Genomic DNA, 15,972 nt, shown 5'->3' on the forward strand with positions numbered 1-15,972 from the left:
ACATGGCACTAATCACGTTGACGTGCTTGGTAGTTTTTCCACACTGTGGGCAGGTGTGATATCCGGCACAGTAGTGACCGAGGGCACCACAGTCTTTGCAGGGGCCCCTTGGATGGGCTTGACTGGCTGTGGTGTCAGCGGGCGATGAGGTTTGCTTGGAAGTCGATGGAGGGGAGTCATTTGGCTTTGTGAATGGCTTAGATGTGTGCTTCTTAGTAGCTCCCCCTTTAAAGTAGCACTCAGCTTCTGAGTGCCCTTTTTTATGGCAGTGGTTACGTAATAGAGGTTTGGAAGGGAGTCTGCTCTTTGAGCAAGCTGGCCCTGAGAGATGACCAGGTGGCACTATTCGTCGGTGAGACGTGCTGGAAGACGGGTTGAAGGTTTCCCAAGCATCAGCCATACAACAGCCTTCCATGAGTGTTTTGGGTTGCTTGTCATTGAGGTACCTGGTGAGGGACCCAGGAGCACACTGGAAGAAATCCTCCAGCAACATCCTGTTAAACAGGTCCTCGAATTCCATGCAGTTCAGGGCGTTGAGCCAATGCTGACCAGCCTGGCCCATTCAGCCCAGGTCTGACCTCTGTCTCCATTTCTACGGTGTGATTTCATATGCCTTGGTTATAGCATTCCAAACTTCATCCATGTCTCCCCTTTTACCATTATCCAGCGAGCGGGAGGGTGGCCTTGGCTTTACCTTCCATATGCTTAGAGAGATGCAAGGCCCTCTCAGTCTCTGTGGTGCTGTAGTTTGCAAAGAAGGCTTCTATCTCTTCTAACCACACCTCTGGCTTGTTGTCAGTATACTTTGGTACCAGCAAGTTGATACTGGATATAGGAGGATTAGGCGTGGCAGGCGTGGGGTTAATGGCTTGCTGTTGGGCTAGAGCTGTGGCGCTGTCTTGTCGGGCTTTCTCAAGAGTGATCTTTTCTTTCAGAGTAGGTTCATACTGCCTTTGTTCTTCTCTCCCCTTCCTCTCTCTTTCTTCTTTCGCCAGTTCATACTTCTCTGTTCTTCCCTCTTTTGCGTCTCATCTTCTCTCTCCTGTTTCTCCCTTTGGAGTAAGGCATCTAGCTGTTCCTGTACCCACTGGTAAGCTCTCTTCCCATAAAACCTGCCTCCTTCCCAAAATCCATGAAGGCCTTGTAATTTGCTGCTGACATGGTTCTGGTGGGTTAAGGCGTAATTAAATGGTCTGGGAATTAGAGAAAAGCAACTGGGGAAGCGCACTTTAATCTATGGCACTTCATAAGAATGGCACCTTTCAATAAAGTGGCACTGTGGCTGAGTGTGCCATCAAAAGGTCACACTAATCTATGGCACTTCATAAGAATGGCACCTTTCAATAAGGTGGCACTGTGGCTGAGTATGCCATCAAAAGGTTACACTAAATGGAGTGGTCCTTGGTAGGCGAAAAGGTTCTGGGACTCACAGACACCGAAGTGACTCATGGTACTATGGATGGACACACTAATGTGGCACTCTGTCTAAATGCATCGGTGCAGTTGTGTATCACAGGACTCTTTCTTGGTGGCACTGGGGTGCTGGTATATTCCAAGGGACAACACTAATTTGTCGTACAATAAATTGCACAAAAGGAAATGGCACTCTGCACGAAGCAGAATGCACAAGGTTAGTCAAAGAAAAAGGAAAACAAAACACTTCAGGTGAGTTACTCGGTTGGCAATGTACCAGATTAGTGGCACTACGAAGGAGAAATCCCTTGGTTAGTACTCGTGGGTGGCTAGTTCCTAAGAACCAAAAGTTGGGACTTCCTTTCGCTATGAGGGAGGAAGTCTTGGCAGTGCTGCCAGATCAGTTTCTGCAGTCACCTTGGCCAAAGCGGCATTGTCAACACACGCTCAGATATATGCAAGATATGTGTGGTAATTGCTTGCAGGAAAAAATCCAAGGCTTGAGAATTACCCATGGCAGAGTTCACACAACTGGGTTCCAGAGGTTTATTGGGTTGCACTGCCATTTTCTCCTTTTTAGAAATGGCTCGAGTACCCACGCAGTAATCCTGAAAGTGCTTCATGAATAAGCTTGTGAAATATTTTCATCGAGTAATGTGAGTCTCAGCTAACAGGATATGGTGAAAGTATGGAATTCTTCAAGGGATTTCATTTAAATACATAACCTTGGGTTTGGTTTTTATTTTGTTCCAATACTTGGCTATTGTAAAGTAATACAGTAGTTTATATTCCAGTGATATTTCAACACAGTCACCAAAACATACCTCTTATGAATGTGGATAATGAATAATATATATTTGGAGGTTATTACAACTTTATCTCTCTCCTTGACTGAGCAGCAGATATAAGGATGACTTATTACCTTCAACTAAATGAAATGGACTCTGCTCTCAGTAATTAAAATAAAATGTGTGTTCTGGTTCCTGCTACATTATATAACTATAAAAAGAGGTTCTTGTTACAGTGCTTTTTATTTGCGACAGGATTCTAATTTACACGAGCTCAAATGGCAGCTTTTTTTAAAGGTGGTCGCTATGACAACCAAAGACATGAGTTGTGTTTACAAACAATATAGATTCAAGGCATCACACTGGCAACTAGCCAAGATGGTGGACTAGCTCCCACAATGCTTTGTGGGTGACAACTTAAAAACAAGCATTCTTTCGTTACTCTACAAAATGCCCAGGAAAACACTACCATTTCTGAAGCAATGATTCCTACATGTATGTGAACGTGAATGGTTCTTTTTAAGTAAAAATTATTATTCTACTTGTCTGAGAATGTTACTGCAAGACTCAGTTCTACAAACAGCTGATCGGTAGTAACTCAGTCTCAAGGCAAATTGTTGCCAGATGTGTTACTCTTAAATAGGTGAATTTTCAAATGATTTCAAAATTCACTTCACAAGCAGGAAAAGTGCGCTTCTTCTCCCGACGTAAACTATTTTCAACAACACACTAGCTACTTCTTACTGATAACACATGCAACAATTTAAATACAACATAGCCCTTACTAAATGGCTAACTAGCAATTGACTCTACCAACACAAGAGTGCTAGCCATACACAAGAGATTAGCGGCTGTTGAACTCACAGCGTGAAAATTACAAGCAAGAATTGGCACTCACTCTGCTTTGCTATATTCCCAAAATCAATTCTTAAACATGAGTTATTCACTATTTGTTACCTAACACAATTATACTAATAGAACACTGATAATTCAACATTTTACCTGTTATCTCGTCCTAGTTCCTGTTCCACCTTCATATGAGGCGTCCATGAGCTATTAATTTGCAATTAATTTATTCTAGGTTCATTTCAACTCTGTAGCCTAGCTAGCAGAAGCTAGCTAATTTTTTACAGAGAATCTGGTGAGGTCAGCCAGTGTTATGTATTTGGATGGGTATTCAATTTCAATAAATGGTTAAACTGAACTTTGGCCTAAGGGGCACTTACCCAGAACCAAATACATAATGAACTGTAACACACGCAGGTCACTTACCCAGTACATTACCTTTAAAACGAAAACCAAGGGGAATGGATGAGGGCTGGGATGCAATCCAGCTTGGGCAATTTAAATAACAATCAGCAACAATCCACACAACACAACATAAGATGTCTCGGGGTTAGTAAGGAATTTACAGGAGTCAGTTACACAATGGAATAAATGTTGACTGGTGTGCAAACCAGTAAGATAATTGATAACTAAACAAACACCATTACAGGACAACTGCATTGCTTTCAAGAAAAAAATATTCAAACTGAACATGAATCATAAATGAGGAGTCATGGCTCTAGACTGAAAAGTTTGAAATGGATAACAGGAGCCGATAGCTTGCAAGGTAGCAACGGAATTAATGCCTCTAGGAGGTGATTGCAGAACAATGAGGGGGCGAGACAACATGTATCTGGAAATAGATTTATTCCAGATAAGCTTAGTACATAAGGATTTTCTCATCAACACTATTTTAGCGCTATGGAGGGATGCTTTAACCTTATGTCTTTGAAAGAAAGGGGTATTCTGTCCCTAAACTTAATTCTTACAAGGAGCAATAAATCATTTAGCTTATGCCACTAAGAACACACACAGAAAAAGTAGCAGGATTTCCAGGAGAGTTACTTTGGGGGAGAGAAAAGTGAAATGGAAATTAGAAGTTTAGTCTTTGGAAAAGTCTACTGGCACTCAGATGTTAATTCTCAGACACATACTGTATATATCTTCCCAGTTGCACAACCTTTTGCAGTGAGGGAGGGCATTGACTGGTCTTCCTTCAACAATGCAACGAGTTGCATTAATCCCTATGGTACCAGCTTAGACAGAAGGCGAAGAGAGGGAGAGTCTCCTAGGTTGGTGAGACCGCGGACATACATCTGTTCTCTTCTCGAGTAAGCTGATGACTGGCTCCTTCTTCGAACGTTGGAGGCTGGCCGCTTTGGTAGTGGTCCCAGGAGAGAACCCCTGTCTGGAATAATCTGGGACCAGTAAAAGTTCAAAACAGGTTCGGGTTTATGGGTCACCTCTACTGTATGTTAAGGGAGAGAAAGGCGTTATTCTTTGGATGCCTTTATGGTCCTAACTAGTGAGTACCTGAGCTGACCTTTCATGAGAACCACTCCCTTAAACTACCATGCTGTAGCTTGGTCTGTGGGCCTATCCCATGCCCCTGGTCTCGCTGTCCTATTTAGGGAAATCCATCTCTATGGATTCTTGGAATAGAGGCTGTGGTGGCTTAAAATTTATATATATATATATATATATATATATATATATATATATATATATATATATATATATATATATATATATATATATATATATATATATATATATATATAATATATATATATATATATATATAATATATATATAATGTGTTTTTTGGGGGCAGAGTTTCTCTTTCACAATTTTGCTGTAAGCAATCACTTGTGGCACTGACTCTTTGTTGCAAACTTTTTCATATTTCCTTCTGTTTTCAATAATTCTTTGAAGTTCTGGATAAGTATACAGAGTCGTGGTGTATTTTCCATTTATTGCCTACAGTCCCGTTTCGCCCAATCTAAGGCTTGCTTTCTGGCCAGCCCTAGGAGAGCTGTTAATCAGCTCTGTGGTCTGGTAAAACTAAGGTATACTTAACTTTTTCAAGCAAGAACTAATACATACAAGCGTCCTCCGTTCTATTTATACCGGCAGGATTGGATAAGGGGGGGGGCGGTTTTGCCATATTTCTTGGTTACAATTTTGTTTTACAATTTACAATGGGGTGGTTAATTGTTTTCATAATATGTTATTACATGGTAAAACTATGCTACAGTATTGGTTCTACATTCTATCTCTACAACTTATATCTCTTATAAAATTATTGATTTCTTCCTGTGTGGTTTTCTGGTGTTGCTCCACTCTGCTTTGTAAATCAAATAAAATAGCTTAAAAAGTGTTATTGTATTTATTTAATCTTTAAGTCAGTTGAAGTAAACAGTTAGTCTGAAACCTTTTGCAACGCAGTTAACACAGACTAAAAAAAATCCGGACGCGCAGTGAAGATAGCTTTGATTCGCATTTTAACCGATTATTTGACAATGACAGATCAGACACCACGTAAGAAAAGAAACTGGTACACACAAAGTTTTAGAGAAGAATGGTTGGAAGATATTGAACTGAAAGACTGGTAACGACGTGATGACAGCAATCCCGATGCCTGTTATTGTGTGTGCTGTAAGATTCAACTTTATAAAGAATGCCAACAAATCAATGCTCATAAGTCATAAAAACACTGTGAAGCACAAAAAATCTTTTGCTGCATAAAAATCGGCAGTAAAATTAGATTCCTTCTTAGTGAAAAAGGAACCTTCCATTGATGAACAAGCCGCAAAAGCTGGAATTGCTTTTTACCGCATATTTTCTGAGCACCATGTACTGTACCATTTAGTCATGTAGATCACTTAGTTGATATTTGTAAGAAGGCGTTTCATGACAGTAAAATATCTGGGAATATCAATATGAAGAGAGCCAAATTATCATACATCGTGCAAGATGGAACTGCATTTCATGAAAAATGTGAAATATCAGATATTTGCAGGAAACAGAAATTTTCCATATTGATAGACGAAAGTACTGATATATCGGTAACACAAATTCTAGCAACTGTAGTTCGCTATTTTGATTTGGAGTTACTTGATGTCAAAGATGCTCTACTGGATACTGTGGCTGTGGAAAATGGTTCGTCGGCGGGCCTTTATGAAGCTGTTAAAGCTCTACTAACCAAACAAAAGATTCCCCTGAGTAACATAATTGGATTCGGAAGTGGTAACTGCTCAACAATGATGGGCAAAAAAAAAACGGCTTCCAAAAATTACTAAAGGAAGATGTCCCATCTGTTTTTGTTATTGGCTGTGTAGGCCACTCGTTCGCGCTGTGTTCAAGTCATGCAGTGACAGTTTTACCATCATACCTAGAGACATTTTTGAAAGATCTGACATCTTCCTTTGCCAGAAGCAGCAAACGCCAGAATGATTTCAGTTTGATTCAAAATGTAGTTAATTCGGGACAGAATAAGATTCCAAAGTTAGCTCAGACTAGATGGCTCTCACGGGAAAATGTAATCAAAGTAATCCTTCAACAATGGGACGCTCTCATACTATACTTCCCACCAGAATCGAAAACTGATAAAATTGATGGAGCAAGAAATATATTTGAAACAATGCTCAACCAAGGAACAAAGCGCATGCTACTGTTTCTGGAATATATATTAAAGGGCGTAAATGCCCTTAATGTTGAATTTCAATCGGAACATTTTAGATTACATTCTTTACATTCAATGCTCTCAGGCGAATATCATAGCATTCTTGATTGCTTCATTAAAGATGATATTCTAAATTCAAGAAAGTTGTCTGATATTGACGCAAGTGATGCATCAAGTCACAAAATATGGATGAAATCTACCTAGGTGGAAGAGCAACGAATTGGCTAACCCAATACCCAATCCCCCCTGGAGGTGCTTCTAGATTTAGAACCGATTGTCTAAATTTTCTTGTTGAACTGTGTATACAAATGAGGAAACGCTTTCCCCTTAGTGAAGATGGAGTATTGGCTAAAATGAGAGTACTAGATCCAAGAGTAACACATGATGTAACACTATCTCCACCATCAATCATACCTCCAGCAGTGAATTTTCCTGCAAAAGCAGCAGAGAATACACTGAATGACCTTGACGATGAGTGGCGGTCATTCCGATGCTCAAAAGACGTACCCTCTTCAATCGAAATATGTATTCCAGAATATTGGTATAGTCTAAGAGATATTAAAGATGGGTTTGGCAAATCCAAATACAGAAATCTGTCAGAATTTATGACAACTTTGACTATTTTACCACATTCGTCGGCTTCTGTGGAACGTATATTTTCGCAAGTCAATTGTACCAAAACCAAGTTTACAAATCATTTAAAAGCTGAGTGTGACCGACAGACTAATGGCCAAACAAGCTATTAACAGGAAAAGCAAGTCGTGCATTAACTGGGAACCGAAGAAAGAATTGCTAAAAGAAGCAGTGGAAGAGAAGCGTCACAAAAGATACCAAAATAGGATACAACAACAAAAAGAAAATGAGCAGGTGACGACTGAGGAAGCAGATGAACAAGACATTTATGAAATCGATCTTCCAGAAGCCCAAGTTTAAAAAGTAAGTGTTGAATTAGATAGTATATAAATTTTTAACGCATTTTACCAATCTGCATTATCTACATGGCTGTCACTTTAAGGTCTAGGCTTTTTTTCTGCTAATCTGGGTTTTTCCCGTAGCTGATATGGGTTTTTCATTTTGGGGTGAATGGAAACACTGCTTGGGACCCTCTTCTCTTTCGAACAGACGGAAGCGAACGGCCGCTTTCTGTTTGTGTATTTAAACTTGGTTTGCTTGTGGCTATAAAAACTGCTTCTGTTATTATTATGTCCCGATATGAATTGCATCTGTATTTTATTTTAGTGTTGTTTATCAAGTCTTGTAATGATGGTTTCTTGTCGTGTTTGTCTGTGTAGTGTTGGAAGGTGGCCCCTGTGTTTCTGTGGGCAAGTAATCTTCGTCTGAGAGTCGTAGATGTTCTGCCAATGTAGTTTTCTCTGGAAGGACTGCATTCCTTCTCGGGGCAAGTGAATTCATAAACCACATTGGTAGTCATCTTGTAATGAAAAATAGCACATGCACACCCACACCTAAAGAGATGACTGAGGATTAACTGATGGTTTCTTTTCTTTTATTTATAATGCCTCAAGAATGGAGAGACGTCCGTGGTTGCTGGACCAATAGCCCTGTATTATATTTCCTGCTACTACAGTAGCTTCCTTGATAGATGAAGGCTATGCTTATCCAACCCATATATTGATATGGCTGTGTTATTTTTGCTGTACTTTATCAAACACGAACGTGTTAATGAAAGTTTGAAATTATAACTTACCATATTTTAATGAAGATATAAGAGGACTGTGGTTTTTCATTTATTATGGAATTCATTTTTCAAACCAAAACAACACTGTTAGTATCCTTTTTTTACCAAAAGATTTGGACATTCTGGATATCTAGCAATCTAGTAATAGTTTATCTTAGATATGTAAAAATATTACATATCAACAATTCAAATTAAAAAGTGATGCACATACAAACATTATTTATATATATATATATATATATATATATATATATATATATATATATATATATATATATATATATATATCTTCTTCCTTTCCTGTCCCTTATCCAATTCATTTTTTCTTTACGTAGCATAATTGAAAACAGATATTTTGCAAGAAATGCCACTACTGGTACATCTCCAGGATTATTCACGCCAGACTTTTTAGCTCACCTGTGAGTCTTCACACGTTCTTTACTTCTGTGAATGGCATTAAACACTTCTTTTAGCATATTTAGATGATTTAAAAACTCATAAGAAGGAACATGTAATTCACTCCTGTTCACCATTCCATGAATTACTTTACAGTTGTATTACTTGTTCCTTTACTACCTAATTGGGGTTTACCTGGAAAATTTGTTTAACAATAAACGCCTCTATTCATCTCAGCGCTTCCTCTGCTATTACCATGCTTGCCTTTTTTTTCTAGTATCAGAGTCATCAACGTTATATCCATACATGGTGAATCCATATCATTCGCAATTTCAAATCATAACCTTTATGCAAGAGGCTTTTTAATTAAACAGATTTCAAAATTATTTCCCTTTCTTCAACTTGATGCAGATTAGTCATTTGCAGAGACATTTAATAAATATTGATTATTAAACTTATCATCAGCATTTGTTTTATTCACTTTATATATATATATATATATATATATATATATATATATATATATATATTGTCACGATGCGTATCAAGTACCTGGTTATTACACAACTAATCTCAAGATTCAAAATATACCTCACTTCAGCCAGATACCTGAACTCTCATAACATTAATTGTTACGACTGAGTACTCTAAAGGTAACAGTGATCCCTTAGAAAAAACTTATTTATCAATCACTTGAAAAAATCAAACTAAGTTCGTCAGAATATGTGTGAGGTATAAAAATTAAACTAGAAATCTTCTAGAGCAAAAAGGGCATCACTCCATCAAAAACTCTGACTGTTTCCCTGGTCTTAATTCACTTTAGCAAAACTAAAAGAACAAAACATGTTTATCACTTTGCCTTATGCACACACAATCAATCCTATTCACTGGTGATCAATAAATGAAACACTGTTTTTCTAAAAATGTTAAATACAAAAATTTATTTTCAGATTCAAAGTTTATAACTAAATTCACAATTAATTAGAATTCACAATCTGAAAAATTTACTATTAGTTGAAAATAACACAAAACTCAATGAATTCTTGAATTAAATTATGAAACAAAACTAATTCAAAAAACTTTATCAGGAATTTAAATTAATCAAGTAAAATTTAAACTATCAAGAATTACTCAAGATTTAAAAAGAAAATCTCAATAAATGAAATCAAGTATGCAATGTTAAATTAAGTATGCAATGTTAAATTAAGTATGCAATGTTAAGTATGCAATGTTAAATTAAGTATGCAATGTTAAATTACCAAGAAATATTTACAATGCTATGTAAATAAATGTTACATCACAAACATAAAAAATGTGAAAATATAAAGAAATCGTAAATAGAAAAACACACAAAAATACACATAAGATTTATCAATAATGATTTCACTTGTTCAAAATTTCTAACTTATCACACCATAACCTCTAACTTATCATACCATAACCTCCTAACTTATCATACCATGGTATCAATAAGTAAAATTTCACGTTACCTTACACAACTTATGAAAACCTCTGTAAATCACTTGCTGCAGCTGCGTTACACAATACACACTTTTTACCAGGCGCCGTTATGAGACTAAATAACTTTGCTAAATTCAGATCTCAAAGTTAATGTTAAAAATGACCACAAAAATTTACGTTAAAAGTAATCTCTTCCTAATTAGGAATGAGAGAGAGAGAGCGAGAGATATGGAACCGAATCGACTGGTCTCAGAAATCAGAATGAAACAAATTTTAGGATTCCAGTAATACGTGAAACAATTACATGATGTCATTAAAGCATTTTGGGTACGAGATACAAAAAGTTCTAGAAGCAGGGAGGTGACGTCATTAAAGCGTTTTGGGTGCGAGATACAATGGAGAAGCTTCTAGAAGGAAAGTTACGTCATCCCAGCAAAACGTTTTGAACGCATCTTACAAAACATGACGTAATTGATCAGGACACGTATTCTTTCTCTCAAAGTGGCGAACGTGACTCAAACAATGCATGCAACAACATGAAATCACTCGTCTCGAGCCCGTATGGGACGAATCGGCGTTTGTTTTGCAAATCTGTCATCGCTAATCCAAAACAAAGCGTTCCCTCTTATCTCAACTGATGACAACTGAAACGAAACAAGCCTTGGTAGACACACACACGTGTTCATACTCACGCTATTACCAAGAAAGATATTCGTTCTAAATTACGTTACTATTAAAATTATAACAACAATTCTAAATTACGCTATCAAGTAATCATTAGTACTTTTGAGATCTGATGTCAAACTAAATATGACACTTCAACAACCATTATCATTAAACATAACACATGAAAAAGTAAATATGTCAATATTATAGGAGGATATACGTATTACAAAAGGCAACATCATGAAATTCATTCCCCGAAGAAGATTACTTATCCGGTTTGAATCCAACGATTCACAACGGGATAAATAATCTGCTATGACATTATCTTTTCCTGAAATGTGTTTAACACTTACATTATATGGTTGCAGGCATAAAGACCACCTGGTCAGTCTCATATTATTATTTTTCATCTTATTGATGAATGAGATTGGGTTGTGATCCGACAATACTAAAATTTCTTCATTTCCTAGGTCGGTTCACATACACTTCAAACTTTTTCAATGCTGTGATTAATGCTAATGTTTCTTTTTCAATTGTTGAGTATGTTTTTCTGGTGCTTTTTCAACTTTGAAGACATAAAACATACTGGATGTAAGATTCTGTTGTCATCTTTTGAAGTAGAACAGCTCCAATTCCCACAGTCGGATGCATCAACTTGTATCACGAACTTTTTATTGAAGTCTGGAGCTTGAAGCACTGGTCTTGAAGTTAATATGGCTTTAACCTTCTCAAATGATTCTTGACATTCTGGAGTCCAATCAAACTTTCTTTTAGGACTGGTTAAGTCAGTTAACGGGAGCTACTACGGCTGAGAAATTTGACAGAATCATGATAAAATCCAGCCATGCCCAAAAATCTTTGTAGCTGTTCCTCAGAGCAGGAGGGGTAGCCCTTTACGGATACCTTCTACATTAGCGTCAATAGGAGCGAGAAGGCCTTTTCCAACTTCAAATCCTAGGTACTGTACAGTTGCCTTTCCAAACTCACTTTTTGTAAGTTGATTGTTAGTCCTGCTTATTGAAGTTTCTTGAACACTTTCCTTAATATCTTCAGATGTTCTTCCCATGTATTAGAATAAATCACAATGTCATCAAGGTATACACCTACTCCTTCTATTGATCCTAGTAGTTGATCCATCACTCGCTGGAATGTTGCAGGTGCATTCATCAGACCAAACGGCAAAACAGTGTATTGATACAGTCCAAAAGGAGTAATGAAAGCTGACAGCAACTTAGCATTCTCATCTAAGGGAATTTGATAATATCCTTTCAACAAGTCTATCTTGAAACAAATTTGGCTTGCCCAATATTATCAAGTAATTGATCAATAAGAGGCAAGGGATAATTGTCAGCCACACTGATGGAATTCAGTTTCCTATAATCAGTACACATCCTAAATGAGCCATCTGGTTTCTTCACTAACACACAAGGAGAACTATAATGACTTGAACTGGGTTCTGCTAATCCATGCTGCAACAAATATTCAACTTCTTTCTTCAAAACATCTCGATGAAAAGGTGATAAGCGATAAGCTCTCATTTTAAAAGGTTTTCCATCTTCTCTGATCTTTATCTCATGCTTTGTCAGATTGGTACACCTAGGTACATCTGCAAAAATTTCAGGGAAACTTTGAATAACTTCACTTAATTCACTACTTTGCTCAACACTCAGATGTTTTAGTTTATCTTCCAAATTTTCTAATATTGAAGAATTGTTCATCTTGTTTTCAGCTCCTAATTCGTAGCCGTCATCGTCCTCTATAGATGAAGTTGTTTGTGTTATTGACACTGTTTCAGTTTTAGTCTCTGAGAAGTAAGGTTTCAAAAGATTCACATGTATCTTCCTCTGTCGTTTTCTTCTTCCTGGTGTTTCAATCACATAAGTTCGATCACTTAACTTCTCTATTATCCTATAAGGACCTTGAAACTTATTGGTAAGGGGAAATCTTTTCACTGGTAAGAACACTAGAACTTGCTGTCCAATACTAAAATTTCTTAGCTTAGTTTTTTAGCATCATATTTCCTTTTCATTTTCTCTTGACTTATTTTCAAATTTTCTAAAGAGAATTTTCTAATTTCTCTTAATCTTTTCCTCAAGTTCTTCACATATTCTCCTTGGATTTCCTCTTGATTTTCTTCCCAATTCTCTGCAAGAATCTTCAATGGACCTCTAATGTCTCGACCAAAAATCATTTCATTTGGTGAACATCCCATGCTTTCTTGATAAGCATTCCTAACTTCAAATAACATTAAAGGTAAACCAGCATCCCATTCTCTTCCTGATTCATTACAATACTTAGTTAACATACTTTTCAATGTCTGGTGGAACCTTTCCAAGGCTCCTTGAGTCTCTGGATGATAAGCAGTTGATAACTGTTGTTTTACTCCTAACAAGTTCATCACATCCTGGAATAATTTTGAAGTAAAGTTCGTTCCTCTATCACTTTGCACAATTTCTGGTATTCCAAACTTGAGAAAAACTCCACCAACTTCTCAGCAATTACCTTTGCACTTATACTTCTTACAGGAATCGCCTCAGGATACCTAGTCACTGGACACATTAATGTTAATAGATATTCATTTCCTTTCTTTGTTTTCGGAAGTGGCCCAACCACATCTATAATTACCTTGCTAAAGGGTTCTCCTCTAACTTCTATGGGATGTAGGGTGCTTTCTGAATGGTTTCATCTGGTTTTCCAGCTATCTGGCGTGTGACACACACTGCAAAATTTGCTAACGTCCTTGTGAAGTCCAGGCCAGAAAAAATACTTCATAACCTTCTCAACAGTCTTCCTGATTCCCATATGTCCAGACTCGTGCGCTACTGCTACAACTTGTTTCCTCAATGGATATGGAATCAAAATTTGATGATATTCACCCCATTCAGCATTTCCTGGTATATCTGCAGGTCGATGCTTCTCATTAGCAATCCTTCCTTTAGATAATAACAGGTAGAGGTTTGTTGCATCTCTTCTTGATCAACAACTCTGAAGAACAAATCAGCCAACGTTGTATCCCTCTTCTGCAGTTTCATTAGCTTCTCTCTTGTCACTTGACCAACTTCAAGGGCTGAACTCTCCATATCTGCTAACTCTGCTTCTACAGTTTCACTACTATCTTCAGGAACTCTTTGACTACTCGGAGTCTCTTCAATAACAACAGGAACCTCTTCTTCTTGGGAAATCTCTTCATTACTAACACTAGGGGAAACTTCACTTTCCTGGAACAGTTCTTCTAATCTTAAAGATCCTTCACTTGATTCTTCTGGTGCAGGTAAATCCTCAGTATTTTCACTTGCAGACATAGTTCTCTTCATACTCCTGGTAGTTACACAACTTGGAAACAGGTGGGGGTTTTTCTTCTCTAAATCTACAGTAGGACTAACCCTTAATGGTTTGTCTGTCACTATAGGACAAGGAACAAATGGTACACTACCAACTTCATTACCCAGTAAAACATGTACGCCTTCAACAGCTAGTGAGTCCTTTACAGCAAAATCAACATTTCCTGTCACCAATTCACAGGACAAGTGCAAGCGGCATATAGGAGTTACCTCTTTCCTCCTATACCCTTCAAAATAACTGAATCTCCAGTGAGATTCTTCTCCAACTGTGGGTGAGCACCACGAACTACACACTATGGTTACTCCCGTATCACGTAATACCTTGACTGGTACCTGCACACTTCCTCCCTGAGTTGTCAGCGTACCTTCATAGATATATGGCTTAAAAGCCTCCAAGCTGCTCAGCCACTCACTGCTTGAAGTTACATTTCCACTGGTTGCTAAACACTCTGCTTGTTTAGTCTCAGTCTTCCCACACTGCTCTTCGTAGTTTGCTTCACCTGGTTACCTTTTTAACCACTTGACCAACTGGTTTGGTCTGCTGTTGTGTCTGATAACAATCTCGACTGTAGTGTCCTACTCTTCCACACTTGTAGCAGACAACATTAGTCTTCTGTATCTGTCTTGAAAACTGACTGGATGATGAGGATTTAACATTTAATTGCTGAGGGTGTTACCTGACTTTGTATTGGCGTAGCCACTAGAAGGATTTCCAGTTGTAATGTTCCTGAAATTTGGATGAGACCTGAAACCTGTGCGTTGTTGGTTCTGGTACTTGACATTATAATTTCTTTTGCTAGAAATTATATTAAAATCTTCGCTCAATGTAGCAGCTTTGTCAAGTTTTTAACTCTCTCTCTTAAATAGGCTCTTATGTGTTCAGGAATTCCTCTAAGATATTGTTCTAGGACTACTAACCTCAAGTTCGTCCATAGATTTAACTTTAGCAGCCTCCAACCATCGTTTAAAACATCTTCTTACTTTGTAAGCATAATCCAAGAAAGTTATCTTGTCATCCTTTCTCAAAGATCTGAATCTTTCATTATAATATTCAGGGTCATCTGGTAAACTTGTAGCACATTATGTTTAAGTACCTTGTACTCTTTACACTGATCAGCTGATAAGGCTAAATAGGCACTTCTTCCCTTTACCAATGAGAACACTCTGTAACAAGACCGACCATTTATCCTCTGGCCATCCCATACCTGAAGCTATTTTTTTCAAAGTGATCAAAAACTCATCTGGGGCTTCTTCTGTAAATTTCGGAATTAACTTCTGCACTCTTACTACATCAAATACAGGGTCTGAATTACCTTGAGTAGGGTTAGACGGTATTACAGGTAATGTGGATCGAGCTTTTATTAACTCCATCTCCCTTTCATGTCTTGCTCTTTCTCTTTCTTCTTCTGCTGCTTTTTCTTCTTCTCTTTCATTTCTTTCTCTTTCTCTCTATCTTCTCTTTCTCTTTCTGCTTGCATTTTCTCTCTTTCAGCCTGTATCCTCAGCTTAATCAAATTTTCTTCTGCTTCTATACGTCTAAGCTCTGCTTCTGCATCACTTTTCTCTTTCTTTTGCTCATGCTTATCTGTAAATTCTGCCTCAGCTGCATTCAACAATTCCTGTGCCTCTCCCAACTCTTCATCTACTTTACCAGAGTCCATCAATGCTTGGATTGCAATATATTTGATTTGTGCCTTA

Source organism: Macrobrachium rosenbergii, chromosome 44, assembly GCF_040412425.1.
Source record: "Macrobrachium rosenbergii isolate ZJJX-2024 chromosome 44, ASM4041242v1, whole genome shotgun sequence".
Lineage (NCBI taxonomy): Eukaryota > Metazoa > Arthropoda > Malacostraca > Decapoda > Palaemonidae > Macrobrachium > Macrobrachium rosenbergii.